The sequence below is a fragment of the Tupaia chinensis genome, unplaced genomic scaffold (genome assembly GCF_000334495.1).
Source record: "Tupaia chinensis unplaced genomic scaffold, TupChi_1.0 Scaffold145257_1, whole genome shotgun sequence".
NCBI lineage: Eukaryota > Metazoa > Chordata > Mammalia > Scandentia > Tupaiidae > Tupaia > Tupaia belangeri.
In genome coordinates, this window is record NW_006205117.1 from 959,059 (window position 1) to 986,754 (window position 27,696).

Sequence of the window (27,696 nt, forward strand, 5' to 3'; positions counted from 1 at the left end):
TTAATCTAGGATCAATAAGAATTCTATTAATATCTTTTCAACAGTAATACATCTGTCTGTAAATAGATAGAAGGCAGTGACTTCGTCATTCTGCTACATTTTTTAAAAATAGAAATTCATGGCGGGACTAACAGATGTATAATGGCTACGTCACTGGACTCTCATGTAGTCGACCGCAGTTCAAGTCCTGAACCCAGTGGCTTCAACTCACACTGGGCGCATGTGGTGTGCACCCATGATCCCGAGGAGAATGGAGAAGGGATTGCAGCATGGCTATCCCCCACTGGGGGGTGATTTCTTGCTTTCTGTCTGTCTCTGTCTTTCTGGTGAGTGCATGCACCCTATAGCAACTGCCCCCCCCCAAAAAAAAATAGAAATCGATGCTGGCAGAAAAAATATCCTGAATTCATTTTGAATAAGCTAGGTGATATGAATACATAAATATAAATATATATTTCAACTCCTGTGTATAGTTGTTGGCAATTTTAGAGTACTCATAAATAACCTTTTTAAATTGTTTTTCTTCAGGGTAAAGGATTTCTTTAAAAGTTGCATAAGGATTTCTCTCAGTAACTTTTGTAGACATGTAGAATATATTGAAAGATCAAGAAACTCTAAATCTCACATTACATAAATCATATATTAAGTATGCTATTAAATTTAGACTATGTAAAGATTGATCTAAAATTAGAACAATTGTATTTTTTGAAATATAGGAACAGGTTAAGAAGAGACTCTGGGATTGAGCACTCACTTGCAGCTAGATCTGACCGTAATTAGGCAAGTGAAAGCTGAGGTAGGATGGCGGGTAAGAACATAAATTCTAAAGTGAGCCAACCTCAGCTCTTGTCCCTGCTCTACCATCTAACGGCTATGTGACATTGGATCATTTCTGTATGCCTCAGTTTCCTCACGTCTAAAATGAAGTTAATAAAATCATTCATCTCAGACGAGGATTAGGTGAGATAATACATGAAGAGCCTTTGCAGCAGTTTCTGGCATGTGGTCAAGGTAAAATAACCATGCTAGCTAAACTACAAAACGACCATGAGCAGAGCAGACAATATAGCTCTAGGCATTGTGGTTTTTCCAAGTACAAAATAAATGCTTGAACGGGACATATTTTTAATGTCTTTTGCAGTTTTAAAGACTTGACTCTTTATGTCTTCCGTCATGGAAAATACTTCCAGTAGTTAGAAAAAGAATCTTCATTCATCCCTTCATTTAATACTATTGGGTGGTCTGGAAAGTCATGATGCATTCTTGCATGGAAAAGCATAGGAAAATGCACCCTGACTTTCCCAACAACTATCTCTATCTAGTCCCTAGCATGTTTAAGGCAACATATGAGGTGTTTTACTAGGATAAAAGCCTTCTTCTGCCTTCTAGGTGTTATTCTAGACAAGCAGTCTGGAACTTGGGGTTTTATATCTTTGAATAATTTCTTCAACTCTCAGTGCCACAGTTTCTTGTCCTTTGAAATGGGAATAATAGTTACAACCCAATCAATTCACTGTGAAGACTAACTGAGTTAATAGGTAAATCCTGTAGACAGAACTTGGATTATAGTAAGTACTATCGTCAGGAGTTGAGTCAGACGTGAATACCAACACTGTATAGTAAGGGTGATGACTAGGGATAGGATGTGCACATGAGACAAAGCAGGGAAAACAGAGCGAAATAAATCAGTGTAGAGGGGACATGAAAATTTCCCAGCTGAGCCAATTTTTTACCTCATATTAAAGAATTAAGAGACATGGCTGAAGATAATAATCACAGTATGGTTACATAGTTCAGGGTGAAATATTAAAGAACTATAACAAAATTTCACTAAAAGACTAAGAAGTGACCAAAGATACACTCTTCCCCATATATGCTAAATGACGAGTCTAAATTTACAATCTTTGTCCCTTAAGCATACACCTGCATTTCCAAATAAATCCAATATAGAGCTAAATAACATCTCTTAAGACTGCTAGTAGCAACTATGTGCTAAGGATAAATAATCCACATTACTATATTATTTTCCTGGGGCAAGTTGATTTAAAACATCATGCTAACTAGTAGTTTTTCAAACATAATTTTGGGCAAGAAACTAGTGTGGGACTTCTGTCCTCATAATCCTTGTCTAACTCTTTCCACTGAATTACTGTCCTCAGATACTTAGGAGGTTGCCAAGTGCACATTAATTTAACTTATATATTGCTAGGAGGTATAGTTCTAGGAACAAGTTCCAGAAAAGATTTCCATCTGGGAGGACTTTCTAATGCTTGGAACTCCTACTCCTTCTAGGAGTCTTTCCACTGTCCAGCTAGAGCTAACCCTGGCACTGAAAGTATGTGAGCAGACTATACAATCAACTATCGGGGTGTTATAATGGGGATTGTGGTAGGTTGAACTGAGCGAGAGGTATTTTGTATGCAAGGAGAAGTTAGACTAAACAACTTGCAAATTTCCTCTAAATTCTAAAGGGCAATTCAATTGCTTAAATATCCATTTCACTGAGTATGAGGTATGAATCAGGATAAGGTTTTCCGAGGCATTTAGGTTAATACCTATTGGTGAAATTATTAATAAAGCACATTTGGATCCCAAAGATATCTGTATTAAGCACTAGAGATAATTTATTTGTTTTTAAAAGGAGCACTCCTCAAGGAAACTGTGATCCAGTCCCACAGAGGTGGATTTAAGGCTGAAAAGAAGGATCTCTGGTTCTTCCACTAAAGTAGGGTTTTACCTCACAAAAAGCTAGTATCATCTCTTGCTCCTCATTGCTCTATGCTAAACCTTCCAGGCCTAGTCTACCTCTTACATTTTATGTAGGTTAGAGTAAAAAAGGATTAAGAAAAAAAAATAATTCTTAATACCAAGAAAAATGCAGGGGTTTCAGCATTTTCCTGAATACTAATTGTTTAAAACTTATAATTGGGAAACATATCCAAATTAAATTGTTTATTTTCCTTCATTTTTACCTAAGGACTTCATTCCATCTTGATGGGCTATAAGTAGAATGATGGAATGCTATTCTTCATCCAGGTCTCACTCAAAGTCATGCCTAGGCAGCAGACTCTGAACAAAGACTTTCAAGGGAGAAGATAACCTTAAATCACAATTAAAACATAATGTGTTGGACAAGTGGCTCAACATCTTTTTTTTAAATTTGTTATTGGTGTTTGCACTAGCCAGAGAAAAATAGAATGAGAGCGATAAAGAGAGAAAACAACCCCCAGAAAGGATGATCATGCCACAATCCCTTCTCCTCCATTCTCCATTCTCTTCTCAGGAGTTTGGGCATGCACATGCACACAACTGGCATGCTTCTCACACCACTGGGTCTGGGAATGAAACCATGCAGTCAGGCAAGTTGAATCAGCTGCCTTAGCCACCATACAACCAGCTGGCCCATGTGGTTCAATATTCTTAAAGTTCCTGGTGGATAGAAATGACAAACCCACCCAAAAATATAAGTTAATAGAGATAACTTGAAGCTTCTACTTTTAGCTTAAAATGAACAAAAACACATGGATGAGGAAGAACAGTTATAAAATTTGTTCATGTAAAGAAACCTGAGGCCATATTTAGGGTAGTATGATCTAGTAGTATCATAAAGCTACTAAGAATGACCAAAGTCTTGTTTGAAGTAAAAGAAGTAGAATGTCCAGAATATTAACAGAACAGTCCTTTGGTTTTCTTTCTTTCTTTCTTGTTTAGAGAAACTTTTGGTATAGGGCACATGCATTCACCAGAGAGAGACAGAAAGCAAGAAATCACTCCCCCAGAGGGGACAGTCACATCACAACCCTTAACCATTCTCCTCTTTGGATTTTGGGCACACATACACACACACACACCTGGCATAGGTTTCAAGCTGCCAAGTCCAGGATATAAACAACAGTCGACCATGTGGGGAGAGAAACTTTTGGTATAGGGCACATGCACTCACCAGAGAGAGACAGAAAGCAAGAAATCACTCCCCCAGAGGGGACAGTCACATCACAACCCTTAACCATTCTCCTCTTTGGATTTTGGGCACACATACACACACACACACCTGGCATAGGTTTCAAGCTGCCAAGTCCAGGATATAAACAACAGTCGACCATGTGGGAATCCAGAACCTTAAACACTATGCCACCTGCTGGCTCCCAGTCCTGTAGTTTTTGTTTGAGTTTTTGTTTTTTTATTGTGAGGAACATGTGATCCTGTGTTCGGTCTTGTGAACACTGTGTTTGTCTTTACAATTTAAAATTGACCAGCTAATGGCTATTAAAAATAGATGAATAAGAATGCATAACTGGACAAAAAGAAATGTTAGGTAGGTACAATGATCTCTCTAAAATACAACAGCAACAATAATTACACTATAGTAACCCCATCATTGATAAATTAGTGTTTTATTAATATTTATTTTAATTTTATTTATTCATTCATTTATTTTTTAATTCAACCAGAGAGAGAGAGAGAGACAGAGAGATAGAGAGACAGAGAGAGAGAGAGACAGAGAAAAAGAAAGAGAAGAAAAGTGAGAAAACAAGCTACCAGGTCCAGGACTAGAACTGTGGTTGGCTATGTGGGAGTGTCAGTGTCTTAGCCACCCCACCACTTGCTGGTCCCCAATAAGTTAGTGTTTTCTATGTACTAGAGTATGCTCGCAGTAGAGTTGTCTGTCCCACCTAGTAGTGATTTCTCCTTCATTACATGTGTTCAAAACAAGTTGAACTATCAGAGATGGAAACCACCTAATTTATGTATTCTATGTTGGTTGGGAGGTAGGGCTAGGCAGGCTTCAGGTTTCCCTTTTAACATTAGCATCTATGATTTGAGTCTGAGAAAAGGGATACTTTTGTTGACTTGGCATTACTCACTTATTTAGGTCAAATAAAAATGATACATTTTAAAAATAAAAATGAGATTAAAAAAAAAATTCAAAGCAGTTGTTAGTTTGAATTGCTAAGCCTCTTCTATCAAAACATTCATTCCAGCTATCGTACTTTATTCTGCATTGGTTTTATTTCATTTGGGTTAGATATTTTTAAAGCAATTATATGCATTTCAACTATATATAATACTAGTAGGAAGAGTAATAACAGGGTTTTAGCCACAAAGTTGCAGAATACAGTTATTTTAGAACTTCTAGACATATGCATGGGTTGCTGTTGCTGAACATTCTTAAACATGTCTCCTTCCTGAAATTTAAACTCCTCAAACATCACAGGAGGCCTGCCGTATGTGGAAGGAACCCTTCCAACTGAGATCAAATTACAAGGTATTCACAAAAGAACATTACCTATCCAGCTGACATATTTGGGCTACTTGTACTCAGCTTTCTTCCTCAGATTTGTCAATTGTTCAAGAGTGAGATTCAAGTGGTAATAAAAGAGAATAGTAACTAGGTTACCTGCATGAACTAGCTATAGTGAAACTGGGAAAACAGCACAGGTACTTGTTACTTTGCCTGGTTCAACTACTGCCTTTAGGGTATAGCCGTGAAACAGGGTGTGCTCATTTAGTTCTCTTTTTTAATTTTTGGGGTTTTTTTCTTTCTTCTCTTTCTCTCTCTCTCTCTTTTCTTTCTTCCTTTCCTTTTCTTTTTCTTTCTTTTCTTTTTCTTTTTGTAAATTCATATAGTGTCTTTAGTGTGTCATAGGTGCTATAGGCAAGGACAAACAACTTCGACATAACAGCTCCTGGTATCTAGAGCTCACATTTAAGGGAAATGTGAACTATCTGAGCATTGTAAATGTGTATTTCACTAGCTGACCCATTTATATATTGACCAAGTCCAATTCCTTACTTTTTATTTTCATTATTCTATGTATCTCTTCTCTATCTCTATTAACTTAAAACACCACTATCTGTGTGACCACTTGATCCAGTTTCTTATGGGACTGTCCACCCTGTGAGGTTAGTGACGACATTTGCTTTTATTCATCTTTGTCCTCTGTGTTTTAACACAATGCTTTGCACACATGGTATCAGTCAACAAATACTTAGTGAATGAACAAATGAACAAATGCAACCTTGGAAAGCCATTTTTTTTATTAACCACAGGCTTTATGAACTATCTGCACAAGCTCTAGGACAGACTTTATTATATACAAAGAATGTCATTGTGGAAAAGTTTAAGGCACAACCATTCTCACACTCTTGGAGAATAATGCCATTAGTTATGTCATCTCTGAAAACTAAGACAGGCAATAAACACAGCCCACAAATCAGCCTTAAATTGGCCAAAGTCTAGGATGTTTTTCCATCCCTAATTTACGCAATTTTATCACAGCAATCTCATTTTTTTTTTATTTGAAAGCTAAGCCAGATTTCTGGCTTTTCAAATTGTACTTCATAAGCTCCTAGCTAACATACAACATGTTTCTCACGTGTTACCAAGCGATGAGATTTGACATAAGGAATATGGATAACAACACCATGCCACATTTTAAAAATACCTTTTCATGAGGCATACAAAAGAATAACATCATACAGAGTTTGCTGGCTTGGTTGCATGTTGCCTTTAACCACTCTCTGTAGGCTGAAATGAGCAGAGAATATTCCACAACTGATCTCTGTGCAATCTGCGTAATGTCATGCACAACTGTTACAGAACAGAGGCGTCAAAACCATAACCATATTCTCACAACGAAAACAAAAAACAACTTTCCAGAGCTGATGGAACATAAAAAATGTTTGGAGATATTTTGTTTTATAGTAAATACTTCCATAAGATGATGATATCATTCTAATTTCTTGTTCTGGTACAACTTATACCCCTTTTAATGATAGACAGGAAATTAATATGCTTTTTGAAAGAAAAAATTATATCCTAAGCATTCTCACTTTAAAAGCCTGTAGCCTCAAGGGCTTAGGAGAAAGACATTTATAGAGTCTGTAATGTTATGTTAAATGTGTGCCATTAGCAAATCTACTACGTTTTTTCATTTGCATTATTGCGGAAAGGTAATAAAAGAATACATCAGATTGCATGTAATTCATCCTCAGTGACCTGGCAAATTCACTTTTATATGCTCACAAAGATCTTTGTTTTCTACCAGTATAAACTTTTCTGCCTGTAACTATCATGTCACCCACAAATATTAGGAAGTATTCCAGGGCTTTTTCTTTCTTCTTTTCTTCTCTTCCACCTTCTCCTTCTCCTCTTCCTTCTTCTCTTTTTCCTTCTTTTTCTTTATTTTTTAAAATTTTGCTATAGGACACATGTGCTTGCCAGAGAGAGAGAAAGGGAAGATGAGAAGGCACCCTCCACAGGGGATGATCATGCTCCACTCCCTCCTCCGTCATTCCTCCTTTCATATTTTGGGTATTTATGCACATGTGCCTGGCATGTTTTTGGTTTTTTTTTTTTTGGGGGGGGATTTACTATAGGGCACATGTACTCACCGGAGAGACAGACAAAAAGCAAGAAATCACCCCCACTCAAGGGGGGATGTCCATGGTGCTCTTAGGATTGTGGGCACACACACACACATGCCCAGCATGAGCTTTAAGCCTCGGTCTGGGAATCAAACTGTGATTGACTATGTTGGGGTCCAGCAATGTAACCATTACTCCATCCGCTGGTCTCTGGCATGTTTTTCAAGCTGTCAAGTCAGCTTGAATTGTGCAGTCTGCCATATGAGATCCAGTCACCTTAACCAACGCACCACTGGCTGCACTGCATTCCAGGCTTTACGGCAAGGTTTTTGTTTGTTTGTTTGTTATCTTTCTCATATCAGGAGGATTTTAAAGAATTCTTTATACTGAGGAACTGGAATCTATACTATCTATATTTTTGCAGCCCTTTTCTACTCAAATAACTCACTGTACATAGCAAGCATTGCCCAGCTACCTGAGTTGTTATCAAATTTTCATTGAGAGAAGAACTATTCATGTTACAATATAATTAGCTGATAAAGTTCTTCTTAATATCTACAGAAATCAAATGTATAACATAACCATGCATGTGTATAAATTCAGGGAAGTAAACATTTTCATGGGGATTTGTGTATCTGCTTGTCTATTTACATATTTAATCATCCTGTTAACTACAGTCCACATTTTTCACATTAATTTATATCATATTATTTTGTGGCCCAGGTTCCCATCCAAAATACCACATAACATTTATTCATCATTTCTCCATAGGTTCCTCTTGCTTTTTTGATGACCTAGCATTTTTGAGCAGTATTTGTCAGACATTCTGTAGAAGGTCCTTAAATTGAGATTTAAAAAATTTTTTTTGGTCATAATTGGACAGGGGTTGTGAGCTTTGAGAAAGATCACAGAGAAAAGCATCATTCTGTGCTGTTCTCGTAATGTCGATAACCGAACATGACTTACCAACATGACTTATTACTATTGATCTTGACTTGGATCACCAGGCTTCAGGTCTTGTTTGTCAACCTTCTCCAGTGTGAAGTTACTATTTTCCTTTCTTTCATTACAACCCTTTTTAGGAGGAAGTTAAATTGCCCCATAGCCTGGTGTTTAAGGGAACTGGATGCCATATGGTCAATCATGGTTTGAATCCTGGCCCTTGTGGCTTGAAAAACACACTGGGCATCACAAGATCCCCACAGAAAGGAGAAATGAAGGTGCAGGGATGGCAGTGTGATGACACCCCAATTAGGAGTGTTTTCCTTCTCTCTTTCTCTTTCTCTGTCTCTCTCTTGTAAGCACACATACCTTCTCGCAATTAATAAGGAAAAAAAATTGCAACTTATTAAACTCATACTTTATTGTCTCACATAATCACTGTGACAACCTTCTAAGGAACGCACTATTATTCTCATTTCATAGATGTGGAAGTTTGAAGTATGAAAGGTAAAGTAGCCTGCCCAATTCATGCATCACATGCTGAAAGCAAAACTATGTTCATGCACAACCATGGGTACACACACACACACACACACACACACACACACACAGACATATGAGGGGATTTCAAAAACTAAATGGAAATGTAAAGTTTATTTTAGTGAAGAATAATTGAAATCCATGCATGATTTTTTCATAGTGCACATTTTCTCCTCATATAAGTGGATTACAGATGGTAAAATAGCATGTTTCCCTATAAAACAGGCAGGAGGCCAGATAATAATTCTGGTTTGTCTTTTTGTTCAAGAAGAGAAGATTGGCTAATTGAAGATTTCTAATTTTATTCCACTTGTTTTTCATAAATGTCTCTCTTCATCTCTACTACCAACAGCCTGGTCATCACCTATCAATAGCTTGAGTTCTTCAGTTCTCCAGAGGACTTGGTCAGTTAGAGTGAATCAGACTCAATGATACAAAGTCATGAGAATGTAAGAGGAATGTGTGTTTTTCAGAGAATGTGAATTTCCCAGTGAGCATATTTTATTTCCAGGCATAAATATGGCTTTGCTTAAATAGCCACACAGTCAATGTTACAAGACCACTATTCTCGCTGAGCAAACATGAAATGTCTATGTTTTTACAGAACCAAATTTCTACTCAAACATTTCATCTGAAACTTGCAAAACTATCAGTTGATGCATATTCCCAATGTTAACCAGCTATCTCTGGGTTGTACAAAGTCACAACATGCATTGTAAAGTACCATCCAGTGTGAAATGCTAAACAGGGCTTGTTTTTTATTAGAGACTGCACATGCTTACAAATGTGTTAATACAATGACTCTATCATCAGGCTCAGGTTGCTTAAAAAAATAATAATAAGTAATATGAGCCGTGTAGGTCATCAAATATCACTTATTGTACCTTAATACCTCTCTAAAGAGACTCTTGGTACTTAATATGATTCTTCCTTGGAATGGTTAATTCCTTTATTTTCAGAATAGAACCATGGTTTTTTTTTTTTTTTTTGCTTTTATTTTTTAGTGGGATTCACTTAATTTGCAAAGATCAAAGAGACTTAAAAGAATAAACACATTCTTCTTTTATTTAAATGTGTATATAAACACAAATAGACTAATGTAGTGTGTATTTTGCCTGACAGTGAAAGTGTGTACTTTTAAGTGGATGGAAGCCACAATGTAAGTAACTTAGACTTAAGTAACTCAACTCCCTAACACATTCAGTGCTATATAACTTGTTTAAAGGATAGACAGGGAAATGGAACACAGAATATGACTCTTTATCCTGGGTTGACAACTTTTATAGTAACTTAGGCTCATCCTTTCTTCCTCTCAGAAAGATGGGAATGAAGTCAATATCACATTATACAATATTAAGGCTTATTATGAAAGGCATCCAAAATCGATGGTCCCATATCACACAGATACAGAAATACTGCATTTTTCACAACAAGCACTTATTACCTGAATAAAAGATTTTTGCAATGAATCCAGTTTTAAAATCGCAATATTATTGATTAAAACTTCTAGTTTATTTGTATTGGTCTGATTTTATTACTTTCCACTCAAAATTTAATCTGCTGCCTGATTTCCTTACTGCTTCCCCCTCTATTCATATATCTGTCTAATTATTCTGTTACTTTAGAATTTATTTCCTTTACTCTCCCTGCTATTCCGGCTCCACTCTTCCATAACACAACTGCAGAATCCAAACTCATTGTCTTACTATGACGATTGTCTCTGCCCTTTAAAAACTTTGAAGGAAAGTTTTCACTATCTTGTTTATCACCCTCCCTGTCAAATTCTATCACCTAATAGTGAGTTGCAAGACGTATATCACATCTAGTCATTCAATTATTCCTCCAGTCATCCATACATATCCACTACGCAGAATTTGGAAGATGGAGCAGGAGAGACACAGGTAATTTCCTGCAGCAAAGCATGCACAATGTCAAAAGAATAAATCATGATATTGTCACAGAATTACTAGGATTTAGAGATGGCCAGAACATAAAGAACAACGGAGAAAATCGTGAAAGGTGAAACAGAGAAGGAAGCAAGAGCCAGCGTATAGAGGTAAAATACAGAATTTGAACTTCATTCTGAGGATTTTATGGGTTCATTCCTGTGATTTAACTAGTGGAATGGCATGATTGGTTTTGATTTTTGGAAAATTCTGGCTGCCTAATGAAGACTGCAGTGGGATAGATATTTTTCTTTTTTAGAATTATTTTATTTTATTTTTTTATTTATTCATTCATTTTTGTGTTTTAATTTTACTAGAGAGAGAAAAAGAGGGAGAGAAAGCCACCAGGTCCAAAGTTTGAACTGTGGTCAGTCATGTGGGAGTGTCTAGCACCCTAACCACCATTCAATTTGCTGGTCCCACCAATGGGATAGATATTAAGTTCCTACAAAGTAATTTCATGTATTTTATCTCACATAGTCAGAACTTCCTTAATCTCTCTCCTATATTTCTCTTTGTTCTCTTTGCTACATTAAATCCTGGAGCACATAACCTTGGATTTATATCCTACAAACCTAGATAAACTATTTGTCTTCTGTTTTATAACTTGTAAATTCATGAATAAAATTCTTTTAATTTACTTCTTCCTCTGAGTAGACAGGATAAAATCAACCAAAGATGTGGACTACCCCAACCAAATTTCTGTCTCTATAATTCACAATTTTAAGTGCTCTCAACATTAATTTTTCAACAAAGTAGAGAAACAAGAGAGTAAGAAATAAAAATTTGTATAAAATGAATAAATAATCACAATATGATAAAAGCAGATTCAGAATTTGTCTTATAAGAAGATAGCTGTTTTGATGGTAATACATAGAGAAATCAAAAGAAAACTCCCTGCCCCAAAGTATGTCTCCAGTGTTTCCTTTTGTACAGATTCTACTACTATTTGTAAAGGTACCTTCATATTTATTTACCTTGAGAATAGTAATTTTGAAATCTTTTGGAAATTTTATTATGGTTTTAAATATACTTATCTCATCCACTTAACTCTTGCTAATTTTTGTCTTTTTTTTTTTTTTAATTTGCTATAGGTAGCATGCACTTCTGAGAGAGAGAGAGAGAAGAAATTCCAGGGGTCAGGAGGATGACCACACTGCTATCTCTTCTCCTCCATTCTTATCTCTGGATTTGGGGCACACATGTACATGTACCTAGAGTGTTTTTCAAGCCATCTGGCCCAAGAATTGAACTGGACAGTCATCCATGTGGTATCCATCCATCTTAACCACCATACCACTGACTGACCCATTCTAAATAGACCTTTTATTTCTTTCTTTAAAATAAAGCTTACGTTACTTTGATCATGAAATTGGTAATATTCATATTGTACAACAACTAAAATAGGCATAGAAGAGAAAAATGAAAAGATATTCTTTAATTCCATTACTAGAAAGTAATCACTGTAACTACTTGAGATGTGATCCTCTCAATAGTTGTGTGCCTGTATTTGTAAATTCACACTCACACCCTATTTCCTATACATAAAGTCAGTCCTATAATACACACATCCCTTCTATAAAAGGACAAAACAGTATCTATGTACAGAGTGGTGAGAGTCACACAAACTAATGCCCTTAAAGTGTCTGCCCCAGAACTTGGTATGTATTAACTCCTCAAAATTTTGGTTATTATTTTTAGAACTGTAATTGTTCAGATTTATAACATACTTGTTCTTTCAACATCTTATGGGTATCTTCTCTTGTCCAAATATGGTTTTTTTAATAATCATTTTATTTCACTTATTATTATTTAATTTGCTGTAGGTAATGTGTGCTCACCAGAGAGAGACAGAGAGTAAGAAAGGGAAAGTGAGAAAGCAAATCACCAGGATCAGCTTGAACTGTGGTCAGCCATATGGGAGTCTAGTGCCTTAACTATCAAGCCAACTGCAGTCATGAGGTCACTAATGACATGTCCTTTCTTTATCCTGAGTTAGAATGTCCACCAGTTTGGCCATTTATTGCTATGAGAGCTTGCACACCATTTTCTTATGCAAAGCTTATAGCTAATGCTTATCTTTCAGGTATTTTTAAGGATTAGATATCAGGCATGGAAGGTATTGTAGTGGGTACCAAATAAATAATAATAGTTATAATCGCCAATGTTTCTGCTATGATAGCTGTAATAAATAGGTATGTGTGTGTGTGTGTGTGTATATATATATATATATATATATATTGCTTTTTTCTTCTGTTGAGTTATTTCCTTGGGAATGATTCCAGACATTGTATTACTGAGTCAAAGAATCCAAAAATAGTTATGTTCTTTGTATTTACTGTTGTTTTCCAGTAACTTTTAATCAGAAAAGAATATAATAAGCAAAGCATTTCATATATTTACATGAATATTCCTGTACCTGTTTTATCAGAGACCAGATCTTATGCTCATCAGTGAAGAGAGGGTGACTCTGAGATGGATTTTATTGCAAAAAGTTTCAAACCTTTGGGAATTGAACAGATGGTGCTAACTGATTTTACATTTGGGAGATCACCAGTCAGCCATGCTCAGAAACAGCTTTCAGAAACATCTGGATTTAAACTTACAGCCCAAACATGACAGGGTAAGTAATATAGAGTTATAAAATAGTTTCATGCCTAGATTCTCAAAAATTTGATTCACTGAGATTTTCACAATCTTTAAATGATCAGAAAAAAAGAATCACAAACCATGTAAACATTAAGACTCACATAAACTAGCACAGTACATCATTCTGGTATTAAGGCATTTTCCTCTACTTGGAGCTTAGGTGGTCTCTGAGGCTTTTTTTCAAATACTATTTTGAAAGTAGAAAAATAAGCATTTTACTTAACGGAGCACAAAGATATATTCAGCCTTCAAGTTATATGTATTGAGTCTTACTAAATTTATGTGAAACCGAAATAGTTAAACCATTAAGAAAAGAGAAAGACAGTAAAGGTATTAGCCTAACAACCAGTACCTAAGACATTCTATCCATATTATAATCCTTACTAGAATGCAAGTTTCTGGTAAGCAGATATGTCTTATGCACTGTTCTTTCACAGCTAGTTTAGTGATAGGCACCATGGTAAGCCCTGTGTGTATGCCTAAGTAAATGGTGACTATCCAGTCACTATTGTTGATTTACCGTATTACTTCCTAAACTTAGCAGCTTGTAACAACAGAGTCTATGGGTCAGTATTTCAAACAGAAGGAATATTCTGGATGTCCATGATGTCTCAGGACTTAACTCCAAGTCTGGAGGAATCTCAGTGAGTGGGGGCTAGAATTCTGTGTAGGCTCATTTACTCGCATGTCTAGAGCCTGATCTAGGATGGCTCAAACACGGGGATTTGCTAACCAGAGTACCCACACATGGCCTCTCCATGTGTCTACTTCCTCAACTTGGCGACTTCAGGATAAATGGACTTTGAACACAGAAATTCAGGGCTCGAAGTACGCGTGTTGTAGTGAACAAGATGGAGACTGAGTTTTCTTTAATTACTTAGTCATGTTCAAGGGGAAGGGAATTCTTCATGTGAGGGTGGCTCATGAAACAGGTGGTGCTGTTGTGATCACTTATCCTCTAGTCCTGTTCTTCATCTACTTTACTTGTACTCTTTCCATCTCATTAAAAACAAAAAAACAAAAATCAAAACAAAACCTCTATATTTTATTTACATAGTGTTAGTATTTAGACATGCTAGAGTATTAAAATTTTGTTCCTAAACTTTGAAACTGTATATAGCTTTTCAAACTATACCTTTCTCAAAGACTATAATACAGCTCTACTGAGTAAACAGGTAGGACATGTGTATATTACTTATTAAAAAAAAAAAATCAAGAGGCCAACAGGTGGCATAAGGTGGCCAACTGTAGTTTGTGTCCCAGATCGGCAGCTTAAAAATCACACTGGGTGCGTTGTTTGTGAATGCTCAAAATCCTGAGAGGAAAAGGGATTGCAGCAAGGCCACATACCTCGAGCGCCCCACCCCCCCTTGCCAGGGGTGATTTCTCTCCCAAGCAAGCACAGGAACCCTATGACAAAAATCATAAAAAAAAAAAGAGAGCTTTTTGCCATACTCAGTAATCAGAAAAAAAGTAAACATGCATCACTTTTTTAAATGGAATATTTGTATATCTCCAGAAAAGACATTCTCAAAATATTTGGTGAACTATCTGAAAATAAAAAAAATTTTAAATATACCTATATGGTATTTATTTCATTTTTTAGTTGTCTCTAATATGTTTTTGGTTTTAATCTTCAAAATTAAATCCAATGGAAGATATTAATATTTGAAATAATAAAATGGCTCTCTCTGTGCAGATAGCACACCTGCAAGCAAGGCGAATGGCCCTAAAGCCCCCTGGACTTCCTGTAAGAAGTTCAAAAAGGACAAGGATTCTCTGTGTGCTCAGGGAAAGCAGCATTATGACAGGAAGCAGAGTGGTCTTGGTGGACAGACCAAGGCTCATTTTCCAGAAAAAGGCAACAACTCCAAAGAAGGTTATGCTGAAGGTTGAATGTGTTGGGCCCAACTGCAGATCTAAGAAAATGCCGGCTCTTAAGAGATGCAAGCATTTTGATTTGGAAGAAGATAATAGAAAGGGTCAAGTGATCCAATTCTAAGCTTCATTTATTTTATTATAAAGACAGTAACTTCTTGAGGTGAATGTTTACCTCATGTGATTACAGTTGGTCTGTCTGCAAGGGAACAGTCAGTAAAATTCCCCTTTGTGGGGAATTTTGATTCATGGAGAGAAAAAAAAAAGAGCATATATATATATAGGGATAATTTATGCTTAGCATAGTTTATTTTCTTAGTGACCTTTTCCTTTGCAAAATGCACAAGTTTGATTTGTGAACTCAAAGTACGTAAGCTTCAGTTCCATATGATACATGGTAAAAAGTAAAACTGTCTCTTACTCTCTGACATGGAGATTTTTATAGCTCCTGTGTATATTCAGTACTCAGTAGGAGTTTTCTTTGTTGAAGGCTGAGCATGGGATTTTCACTTCTATTGTCAGCTTCAATCATTTATTTGAACCAAGATCTCCTCAGTTCACTAATTTATCTTGGCTATCAATACAAGATACCGATACTTTCACTTTCAAAAGTGTTTATGTTCTGTTTTTCTTGCTAAACATAAACTTGAGATAAACATGGTTTTACCATAATGCAATCCCCCTTTATCAACCTCCCTAGTGGGATTACAGGTACATCACAGTGAATAGCCTTTAGGTTGGACCAGGAATTGAACTCAGGCCTCCTATGTGGTCCTAGCCTGTGGAAAACAGACAGCATCATAGTGGTATGTGCTATTGAAGCTGCATCCAATGATTACTCTCATAAACTGAAACACTTAAAAAAATCCAAATACATATGGCATTTGTTTTTATTTAAAGGCAATAAATGGTGACTCTCAAAATAGTACACATGAACAGTATCCTAATTCATTAATGTTCAAAATAATAAACAATCTCCTCTATTAAATATATCTCAACTCTACTTAGCTGAAAGAAATATAACTTAGTACTATAATGTAGTATTTCTTAGTAAAAATGCAGATAAGCTCATTTAAAGTATTATCTTTATTTGCATATTCATATCAGGATAACCCTGACTGAAACAATTAGTCTAAGAAACTCATTTATGCATTTGAAAACAAAGTATAAATAACAATGATTTATTTGTCTTTGACATATTTGTGAAATTTAAAAAAAAAAGTACTGGAGAAGAAATGATGCTAAAAAAGCAATTCTAAGATTAGTAGCCTTCTTACAATAATTTATACATAGGTATAAAAAGCAATGTAATACACTGGAAAGTTATATGTAATCCAATGTAATATAAAGAAGATTATGATGATAATAAAAAATTTTAAAAAATAATAATTTATACATATGTATAGTAAATTATTCTGACTGCTGAAGAAGCCTGTTTATCACGAGTATATTCTCCAAAAATTTCTACAAAGGCTTCATTCATTAGAACCTCTTCCAGCTCCCCATTACTCAGAATTTCTTTTAATTTGTGAAAGAAAATGAAAAAGGCAAAAACTAGGGAAGATCTTTACATTTAACAACTCAGAAAGTCTGGGTTCAAATTCTACTTCTGACTGAAAGTAAATGATCCCTTTTAAAATATTTTGCTTTCATTAGCCATTCGTTTCTTTATCTATAAAATGAGTTTATTATTACCTACTATTTATAAAATGTATATATTTATCTATTCATTTATGATACTGTTTACCAAGGGAGATTAATTAATAACCTAATTGTAACTAAACACTTGCATTAAAATAGTCATTTCAATACTTGCTTTGGTGACAGACATGCACTATTCATTGCCCTCTTTGTAGATCTATGATTTATTTTACCCACAGGCAGGAAATGCAATTATGTTATATGAATAAAATAAATCTTATCAGTATCTTGTGTCCCGTAAGGAACAAGCTGCTCAATTAAACCTAAGTCAATTCCTAGCTTCCATGAATATGTAGTTGTCACATTGTCAGCTATCTCTTGAGAGGAGATGAAAAGTAACACAAGCCATAGCTGGAAGAAGAAAAACACAGTCAAAAAGGAAACTTGTAATCCAATGTAATATAAAGAAGATTATGATGATAATAAAAAATTTTAAAAAATAATAATTTATACATATGTATAGTAAATTATTCTGACTGCTGAAGAAGCCTGTTTATCACGAGTATATTCTCCAAAAATTTCTACAAAGGCTTCATTCATTAGAACCTCTTCCAGCTCCCCATTACTCAGAATTTCTTTTAATTTGTGAAAGAAAATGAAAAAGGCAAAAACTAGGGAAGATCTTTACATTTAACAACTCAGAAAGTCTGGGTTCAAATTCTACTTCTGACTGAAAGTAAATGATCCCTTTTAAAATATTTTGCTTTCATTAGCCATTCGTTTCTTTATCTATAAAATGAGTTTATTATTACCTACTATTTATAAAATGTATATATTTATCTATTCATTTATGATACTGTTTACCAAGGGAGATTAATTAATAACCTAATTGTAACTAAACACTTGCATTAAAATAGTCATTTCAATACTTGCTTTGGTGACAGACATGCACTATTCATTGCCCTCTTTGTAGATCTATGATTTATTTTACCCACAGGCAGGAAATGCAATTATGTTATATGAATAAAATAAATCTTATCAGTATCTTGTGTCCCGTAAGGAACAAGCTGCTCAATTAAACCTAAGTCAATTCCTAGCTTCCATGAATATGTAGTTGTCACATTGTCAGCTATCTCTTGAGAGGAGATGAAAAGTAACACAAGCCATAGCTGGAAGAAGAAAAACACAGTCAAAAAGGAAACTTGACACTGAGAAAATTGTGCTTCACTTAAGAGTGAGTCACAGATCAGGCAAGGAGCTCTGTTATTCAATGTTAGCACTAGACTCCTTCAGTCTGCTTCACTGAAGTAGTAGTTTCCCCCAAATAGCTTGGGCACAACATGATGCACGTACATCCTATAGGTATCTACCAGGCACGTACCACATCAACTTGCCAAACACTGTTAGTGGATAGCACTGTTTTCTAAAATATGTGTTAGTTTCTCCCACCAAGGGAAGGTGGGGGAAAATCATAGTTGAATTCTGTTTTGTCCTTTTTTCTCCTTGGGAATCCATGAAGAAGAATGGACAGAGGGAAGTGAAGGTACTCTGGAGTCTCCCCCTCTCATGTGGTTGGTCCTCATCAGCTATGGAAGGAGAAACCCTCAAAGCCCAGACTTGAGTCATGAGACCTCCAAGATCAGGAAGAAAGAGAGGATGAGCCATTACAATTGCCTACAAGTAGCAGTGTTCTTGGCCTTGAACCAAAATACCGGAAATATTTTAATTAATAGGGACAGTGATAAATAAAATAGGAAGTGAGATAAGAGGTTATTGCCTGAGAAAACAAGGCTTTTCTTCTCATTTTTACAACTCTCTGAATGACCCACCAAAGAAAGTGCATGCAAATAATATTTTAAGTTCCAGAATGTGCTTTTGCTTTTCCAAGCAGGATTGCCTATAGACAAATCTAAGAGGGAGGTCATTAAATTGAATGGGAGATATTTAGAATAGGCAGCTTCACCCCATGTAAAGCAATTGTAAGCCTTTCTTTGTGTTTTAGAAGTTTTTAGATAAATAGTCAGATTCAATTAAGCTCTATAACTTCAAGAAGTGGTGCTTCTATGGAGATAGGCGGGAGGGACTGCAGACGCGGGATTCTACGGTCTGTTAACAGACCTGTGGGAGGGCAGAGAGAATTGGGCTATTGTGCTTCGATCAGCAGCATAACCTTCACCACAGTCAATTTAACCACGGGGCTTTAGAGTTGGGATGCGGACAAATGATTGTCTGAAACAGAACTCGAGAAAGGGGCAACTCATTTAGTATGAAAGAATTAAGGTTTTAGACACAAAGACTACTATAGGAAAGTTTTTAAATACAGACTTAATGTTTGAGGGTTGACAAGAGGAGACATGATAAAAGTGGCTGTGGCTAATCCCATAGTTGGTGAAGCACAGGTCATGGAGCCAGGCTGCCCGGGTGTGGGTGCTGGCCCTGAAACTTAGCCAGCGTGTAACCCTGGGTGAGTTATTCCTCTCTTTGTGCCTCAGTTTGCTCATTTGCCATATGAGACAATTGTAATATTATCTACATCATATTGGCTTTAGAGAGTATTCAGTGAACTTGCACATGTGAAGTGCTTGCAAAGTGCCTGACAGTGATGAAACTGCTGAACATCTAACACTGCTTTCCCCTAACTAATATTTACTTAGTATTTACTATATGATAGAATATATAAAAGTAACTAACTTGAATTATGCATATATTTCCTATGGTATAGATACACTTATCACCTCAATTTTACCTATAGTGAAACTAAGGTACAGAGAAGTTGAAGAACTTGCCCGAGATCACACAGCAAGTAAGTGGTACAGTCAGGATTCAAATCCAGGCAGTCTGCATCTAGGAACAACATGCCACATCTCTGGATTGTACTGTCTTTATATTTGCCATAGAAAAAGGTAGATACAAACAATGTATTTGTTTTCGTGTCTGCCTATTTTGGTGGGTTTAGGCTTCCCAACAATAGGGGCTATAGCAGAATCCTTCCTGCCTCCCAGTCCTTTGTACACCACCTTGTTTGTCATGCGTATTTGATTGGCTAACTGGCTATCCAGCTGCCTGTCCTTTGTCAATGGCAAGTGCTAAGCTCCATGACTCCAGCCTGCAGCCTAAAATCCCATGACAGAAATCATTGCTGTCCTTCCTGGAGGAGCAATCCACCCCATACTGCTACAATCATGTGGCCCCTCATGGAGCCCCACACTAATCTCAATAAAGGGACTGTCATTGGTCTCCCTGCACATTCACTTTCTCCCTTATTCATCTTCTTTCCAGCATTCCCACTCCGTGGACAGCATGTGGAAATCACATGGAACTTTCTTAGAAACAATAACAGAAGTGAGAAGAGAAGTGAAAAGAAGAGATTAGCTTGGAAGGTCCCTTTGTCTTTGCAGCTCTGAAGACTTACTCGCTGCCTCTGCTTTCCTGGTTTTTGAGGCTCAGAAGTCTCTAAAGTGCATAACGAGCAAATCAGTGTTGGAAAAAAAAACAAGTTATAGGGAAGCCAGAAAAAAAGTTAAAACTTTATTTTTTAATGAACTATTTAATTTTATTTATTATCATTATTTTTAAATTTTGCTGTAGGGTACATGTGCTCACCAGAGAAAGAGTGAGAGAGTAAGAAAGCAAGCCATCAGGTCTGTTGCTCGAACCACGGCTAGCCAGTGCCTAAAACACCACACCACCGTCTCCCTGCACATTCACTTTCTCCCTTATTCATCTTCTTTCCAGCATTCCCACTCCGTGGACAGCATGTGGAAATCACATGGAACTTTCTTAGAAACAATAACAGAAGTGAGAAGAGAAGTGAAAAGAAGAGATTAGCTTGGAAGGTCCCTTTGTCTTTGCAGCTCTGAAGACTTACTCGCTGCCTCTGCTTTCCTGGTTTTTGAGGCTCAGAAGTCTCTAAAGTGCATAACGAGCAAATCAGTGTTGGAAAAAAAAACAAGTTATAGGGAAGCCAGAAAAAAAGTTAAAACTTTATTTTTTAATGAACTATTTAATTTTATTTATTATCATTATTTTTAAATTTTGCTGTAGGGTACATGTGCTCACCAGAGAAAGAGTGAGAGAGTAAGAAAGCAAGCCATCAGGTCTGTTGCTCGAACCACGGCTAGCCAGTGCCTAAACCACCACACCACCCTTAGAACTTTAATTTTTAAAACAGTAGTAAACTTAATAATAAAGTCATATAAGAGCTGACATTGGAGCTGTGCATTATTCATCTACTGAAGAAAGAGAAAAGGCTCCTTAGAGCTAATAGAATGAACAGCATTGCCCTCACTTGGTCATCTTCTTTGGGCATATTATGATGTAGCACAATTTAGGAGAGTTTGAAAAAGTAGCTTCATAAACTACCTTTATAACATGGACAAGTGTCTTAAAAGAACACTAAAAAATTACCACATATGAAAAGGAAAATAGCAGGTCTGAGATTTCTATTCCGTATAAATGTCATATAGTAAAAGTAAAAATCAAGATTAGCTAAGTAAATCTAATATACCAGAAGGAACATTTTGAAAATAAAGTGAATATTGTAACTTTCATTATTGAGCAATCATCAAATACTACATGTTCCTAAATTAAAAACGGATAAATATAAATGATCATAGATTTGGGCAACTTAGGAATTAGACCAATTAGACTACTTGCCACTAATGAACAAATAATGTCTATTATCTTAACAAATCTGGTCATATTAAATGTAGGTGGTCCTCAACACTATTTTTTTTTAGAGAGATTTTTGCTATAGGGCATGTCTACTTGCTGGAGAGACAGAGTGAGATAGAGAGACAGAAAGCAAGAAATCCATGTGGTAGCCATGCCACATTCCTTTCTCCTCCATTCTCCTCTTGGATTTTGGGCACATATGCACATGTGTCCAGCATGAGTTTTAAGCCGCCAGGTCTGGAACTCAAACAGCGGTTGACTACATTTGAGTCCAGCAACTTGATCATTATACCACCTGCTGGTCCTGGCCTTCAACACTTATAGCATATAGAATACCTGACACTTTATAATTTACACATTGATACCCTTAAAATGTTCTACATATAGTAGACTTGGACATCTGTAGACATCTGTATGTCATCTTGCCAATAAATATTCAAAATAACAAGTGGTTTCTTTCTGCCCACCAGTAGACTGGTTTGAGCAGCTTTACCTACCTAATATTTGATTATTTGAATGTTTATTGCAGCCATTTTGAAACTACATTCCTTTCAACATAGAGGGATCACTAAAAAATCCTCTGAGAAAGATGCAAAGAAGAGGAAATGGGTTTCAACTTCTGCCTAATCACTTGCTTAAAAATCAAGCTCCATTGATAATAATTATTTAAAATTTATTAGTTTATTCATACAAAACTACCAAGCCTTTATTATAGGCCTCTTTAAGTTATTAAATGTTCAATTTATTCAATAAATATTAAGACAATTGTCATTTGATAGTTCTTATTATTTAAAAACTGAGTAAAATAGGAAAATAAAGAAAAGATCAGTGACAGTAGTAATAAGGTTATACTTCTCACCCATTATATCTGTGTTATTAAAATAAGGTGGATACCATGACCTGCTGGGTACAGCTGACCTTGAACTGTCATTAAATACAGATTGAACATCCCTTATTCAAAATGTTTGGATCCAGAACTGTTTAAGATTTGGGTATTTTTGGTTTAGGGAATATTTACATTGATTTAATGAGACATCTTGGGGATAGGATGCCACAAATTCATTTATGTTTCATATATGCCTTATGCAAATAGCTTGAAAGCAATTTTTAAAAAATATTTTTGTATTGCAATATTTTGACTGTGATACATCACATGAGATCAGATATGAAATTTTGTACTATGAGATCTTGTTGGCCCACCAGAGTTTTGGATTTTGGAACATTTTGCATTTCGAATTTTCACATTAAGCATGCTCAATCTATATTCATTTCATTTTAATCTAGTCAAGTATAAACTAACAGTGAAGACAAGAATGGTGTTAAAAAGTTTTTACAAAATCTAGTGATTGCCTTTAAGGATTTAGAGGGGAAATATAATTTGTGATTTTAAAATATTTAGTGGGAGGCTGACAGGTGGCATGGTGGTTAAGGGCGCTGGACTCCCACATGACCGACCATGGTTCAAGTCCTGTATCTAGTGGACTGCTTTCTCACTTTCTCTCTCTCTCTCTCCATCTTTTTCTTGCTCTGTCCCTCTCTGGTCAAATTAAAATAAATAAAGTAAATAAAGTTAAGTAAAATAATTCTTTTAAAAAATTATTGTTTCTGGGGCCAGCAGTTAGCGTAATGTCGTTGGACTCCCACGTAGTCGACCGCAGTTCACGTCCCGGACCCGGTGGTTTAAAACTCACGCCGGGCGCGTGTGCATGCGTGCCCAAGATCCCGAAAGGAGAATGGAGGAGAAGGGATTGCGGCTTGGCCAGCCCCCCCCCAGGGTGATTTCTCGCTTTCTGTCTCTCTGTCTCTCTCTGTCTGGCGAGCACACATGCCCTATAGTGAAAAAACTCTTAAAAAAAATTATTGTTTCTCTAAGACTGGAAAATCTTCAGTAATCTTTAGGACCTACTATTATCATTTAACTTGTTCAGTTTTCAGAAACAAAATCAAGTCTACCTATAAAATGTGTCCCTTCTGAATGAGTTTAGTGATACAGGTCGCTTACCTTGAAAATACACCCTCTTCTGCAATTGCTATCAACCATTTTGTAGAGATTTATAGTAACTTTATGGTACATTTTTTTTTTGAGAGAGAGGTTTTTGATATAGGGCATGTGCGCTTGCCAAACAGAGAGAGACAGAGAGACAGAAAGTGAGAAATCACCCCCCCCAGGGGGGATGGTGGCCACTCCACAATCCCTTCTCTTCCATTCTCCTCTCAGGATCCTGGGCATGCACACGCTCCCAGCGTGAGTTTTAAGCCACTAGGTCCAGGACTCAAACCGCAGTCGACTACATGGGACTCCAGCGACATAGCCATTATGCTAACTCCTGGTCCCGGTACTACACTTTTTAATACCAGTAAGCTTGATGGCTTACATGTATGTACTACTAACGATTCATAATATCCACATTTCACTTGAATTTTATTAGTATTTCAGCTGCCGATTTACTTTAGACATGTCTTTACCCCCTACACTAGTTTTGCATCAGCTTTCAACAGATCAGCACAAATTTAGGAAATACAATCTGATGTAGACCTATAATAAGTGACCTGTGCAGTGCTTCAGAATAGTACAAACCAGTAATATTTATCTTGCATTTTCCAATAGCTATTGATGAAAGAAAAGATCTGCACAGGACAGAATGCATTATCGATGAGATTATTAGCTATAGGTAGAGCTGCATGAATCTGGCGTTGTATGTTTTACATTAGTATCTCTGTTAGAAATTATATTTTTATTTATTTGAAAAAGATATTCAGATCACATGCGTAGACAGCTAAGACCAAAGAAGCCTGTAAACTCACTTCTAATGTTTTAATGGAAGAATTAAAGAACATTCAGGTAGAGACTCTACAAGTAAAAAACCTCCAAGTATAAAGAAAAGGTAATCCATAGAGAGCTTCATTCTTGAAAAACTTTTTGGTAAGAGAGGGGACACATCTTTTGTACACATTGTAAAAAGCTTTAAACACTAAGAGGCCCTCCCTCCCTCAAACCATGGGCTAAAACCAAAGGGGGTTTGGAATTTCCCAACTTCACTGTAAGAGATAATCTTGTATTGGAACAAATGTTGAGGATGACTCAGATTGTAATTAGAGTTGCGCATCTAAGCAAATGACACAATAGAGCTTGTGGTATTAAAAAAAAAGAAAGAAAGAAAGAAAAGAAAAGAAGACAAGGCCCAGGAAAAGGCTGCTAGTGTTTCCATGCAGAGACGCAGCCATGTCAGAATGAAAACAAACCTTCTTAATTAGTAAATTATAGCACAGAGGCTGGTAAAGCTGTGTACTCAGTAGCTGAGTAACCTACTTTCCGCTCCTCCCCTCTCATCATCTACAAAAGTGAGAACACATCTAGTGTTTATTTCTAAAACACATGATAGAAGAAAAGAGATTTCTAAATGGACTGGGTGCAAGAGACTGAGCTGAAGTCCCATTTCCAAGAAAACAGAATGCTTCTAATATTTTGCTAACATTCTTGTTAATGCCCCAACCAATTGGATGAAACAGGCACAGAAAGCAGAGGACCCTGCAGCCTAGACTCGTTTACCCAGAGGCTGCTAATCTTTACTGCTATTCAGGTGCCTTTTCTTTTCAGCCATTTATCTGCTTTGGGAGTTTTCCCCTGTCCATGTACTGGTGAGCAGCAGAAGGAAAAGACTTGAAATTTCCCTGCCTGTATGTCTCTACAATGTCACCTCACAGCATGTCCAGACACCAAGCCAAGAAATGGCTTAGTCAGGCTCTCTGCCAGCTGGCATGGACCTGAAGATTACTGGGCCTCCTGGAGGGCAAACTTTTTCCCACACAACAAACCTCACAATTTACCTTGCAATGATCCCAATATTAATACCAGTTCCTCTTGTGATGCAGAGTGGGGATTAGCAAACGCTTTCTGAAAGGGGCAGGTAGTTAAATATTGGAGGCTGTATGTACCACTTGGTCTCTGCTGTGACTCTTCAACCCTGCATTTGTAAGAAGAAAGCAGCCATAGATGCCAAATAAACAAATAGATGTGGTTCTGTTTCAAGAAAATTGTTTTATAAATTCGTAGATAATATTTAAAGGAATGGGTACAGTTGCTTACTAATAAAACGATTTTATAAACACAGGTGGTGGGTAGAGTTTGGCCAAAGGGCAATTGTTGCTGACCCTTGATATGGAGAATAAAAATTCAGAATATTAATGAAAATTTCTCCTATTATGCAGATAAAAGGTAATGTATAGAATATAGTTGAATCTCTGTTTCATGCATACATGTAATTATTGTCCAAATCTGCCCATGAAATTTATTCATTTCTCTGTTCAATTAAAAATTATTCTCTGCCAGGGTTGGCAGGTGGCATAATGATTAAGGGTGCTGGACTCCCACATGGCTGACCATGGTTTGATTCCCAGACCTGTCAGCTTTCTTTCTTACTTTCTTTCTCTCCCTCTGTCCCTCTCTAGTCAAATTTAAATAAATAAAGTTAAATAAAATATTCGTTTTAATTATTCTCTACCCCCTATAGTGTAGGTATTATGCTAGAACAGTCAATCTGCCGCAAATAATAATACATAAAAAATAGTGAACAAGACAGATACAGTCTTCGTTTTATAGAACGTGGTGTCTGTGAGAACAAGGAGTCACTCATTACACAAATACTTATTAAAATCTACACATCAAACGTTCATCTTAGTGTAAGAGACCTCACATCAATAACATAGATCAGAATCTGATGCTTGTAGAGTTTCATTTTTATTAGGGCACACAGAATGAATAACCCGGGGAACAATAATTAATATATTAGCAAATATCATGAAGAAATAGAACAGAATGATACGATAGGAAGTTGCTTTGTGTCCAGAAGGTAATAAGTAATAGTGGCCATTTAAGCTAAGGAGAATTTTCTGAGCTGAGTAAACAGCTTGTAAAATCCCTAAAGCAAGAATGAGCTTGTCTGTTGGAGAAAAACCAAGAAGGTCAATGTCATTTGAGTGTCTGGAATGTCATTTGAAGGTAGTAAATAAGGAGGCCATGTCTCCATGGTAGGGGCGGATCTCACAGGCCACATAGTAAGAAATTTTGAGTTTATTCTTATGTAATAGGAAACTGTAGGAGGAGTTTAAGAAAAATAATGACACATTCTTGTTCACTGTACATTACATTAAAACAACAATTACACATGAAATGAGTGCTATTCAAAGGCTCAGTATGAAATGGCTCCATCAGAGTAAGGTAGAGTTGTAATTAGCCACAAAAAGGACCTTCTCACTATGACCCTAAGACCTGAGTGAGACCCATGAGTGGAGACAGTTGGGGAAAAGTTTTCTAAAAGGCTGATAGAACTCTAACTGCTCATCTTCTGAGCCAAATAGGTTATATTACTTCTTGAAATTTTGGATTCTGACCTGTAACAAGCAAACTATAAAGCCTATCAGTTGAAAAGTTAATAGAAATTCTGTAGGGCTCCTACATGGCATGAGAATTAAAGTCTATTCTCCAAATGAAGTAGGTGGGACATTTCCACAATGTGATTGAGAAGATAATTATTGTGAGTTAACTCTGTGTCCTGGGGGTTAAGGGAGCCAGATTGTACACTGCTAACCCTACAGTTCAAGTCCTGGCCCAGCAGTTTAGAAAATACTCTGGGCAGGTATGCGGGCATGCACCAAATCCCAGCAAGTTGGAAAATGGAGTGAAAGAGATGGCAGCAATACCGCATCCCCCTGGGGGAGTGCTTTCCCCCTCTTCCTCTCTCTCTATCACTCTGTCTCTCTCTGGCAAGGGCATGTGCCTTCTAGAAAGTAGAAGGAAAAAATTTTAATATAGTTATTTCTATTAATCTTCTTGGCAACTGCCATTTTTCCCTAATCTCTATGCATAAATCATACATATTTATTGTCTTAAAGTTTAGTGACAAATTATTAAAACATACTTATCAATTGTCTACTTATTTTACACAATGAGGAAGTCCCCCACATGCAAAAATTAAACAAAAGAGAATCCTCTCATTTCATATTGCAGCCTCAGCCACCGAAACATTGACAAAAGTAAAACAGACCTCAGGATTCCCTA

The 27,696-nt window shown here is 36.4% G+C and overlaps 1 protein-coding gene and 1 long non-coding RNA gene across 4 annotated transcripts in view; one reads left to right on the plus strand and one right to left on the minus strand.

The window, feature by feature from the left end:
- The window catches only part of LOC114006011 (uncharacterized), a 33,549-nt gene extending 20,136 nt beyond the window's left edge, over positions 1-13,413 (plus strand). Inside the window, exon 5 of the long non-coding RNA XR_003547784.1 lies at positions 13,228-13,413. This is a non-coding gene — a long non-coding RNA (uncharacterized LOC114006011). The remainder of the gene's footprint in view (positions 1-13,227) is intronic.
- The window catches only part of ANGPT1 (angiopoietin 1), a 277,865-nt gene that overhangs the window by 246,296 nt on the left and 3,873 nt on the right, over positions 1-27,696 (minus strand). The gene's annotated exons all lie outside the window — the stretch shown is intronic.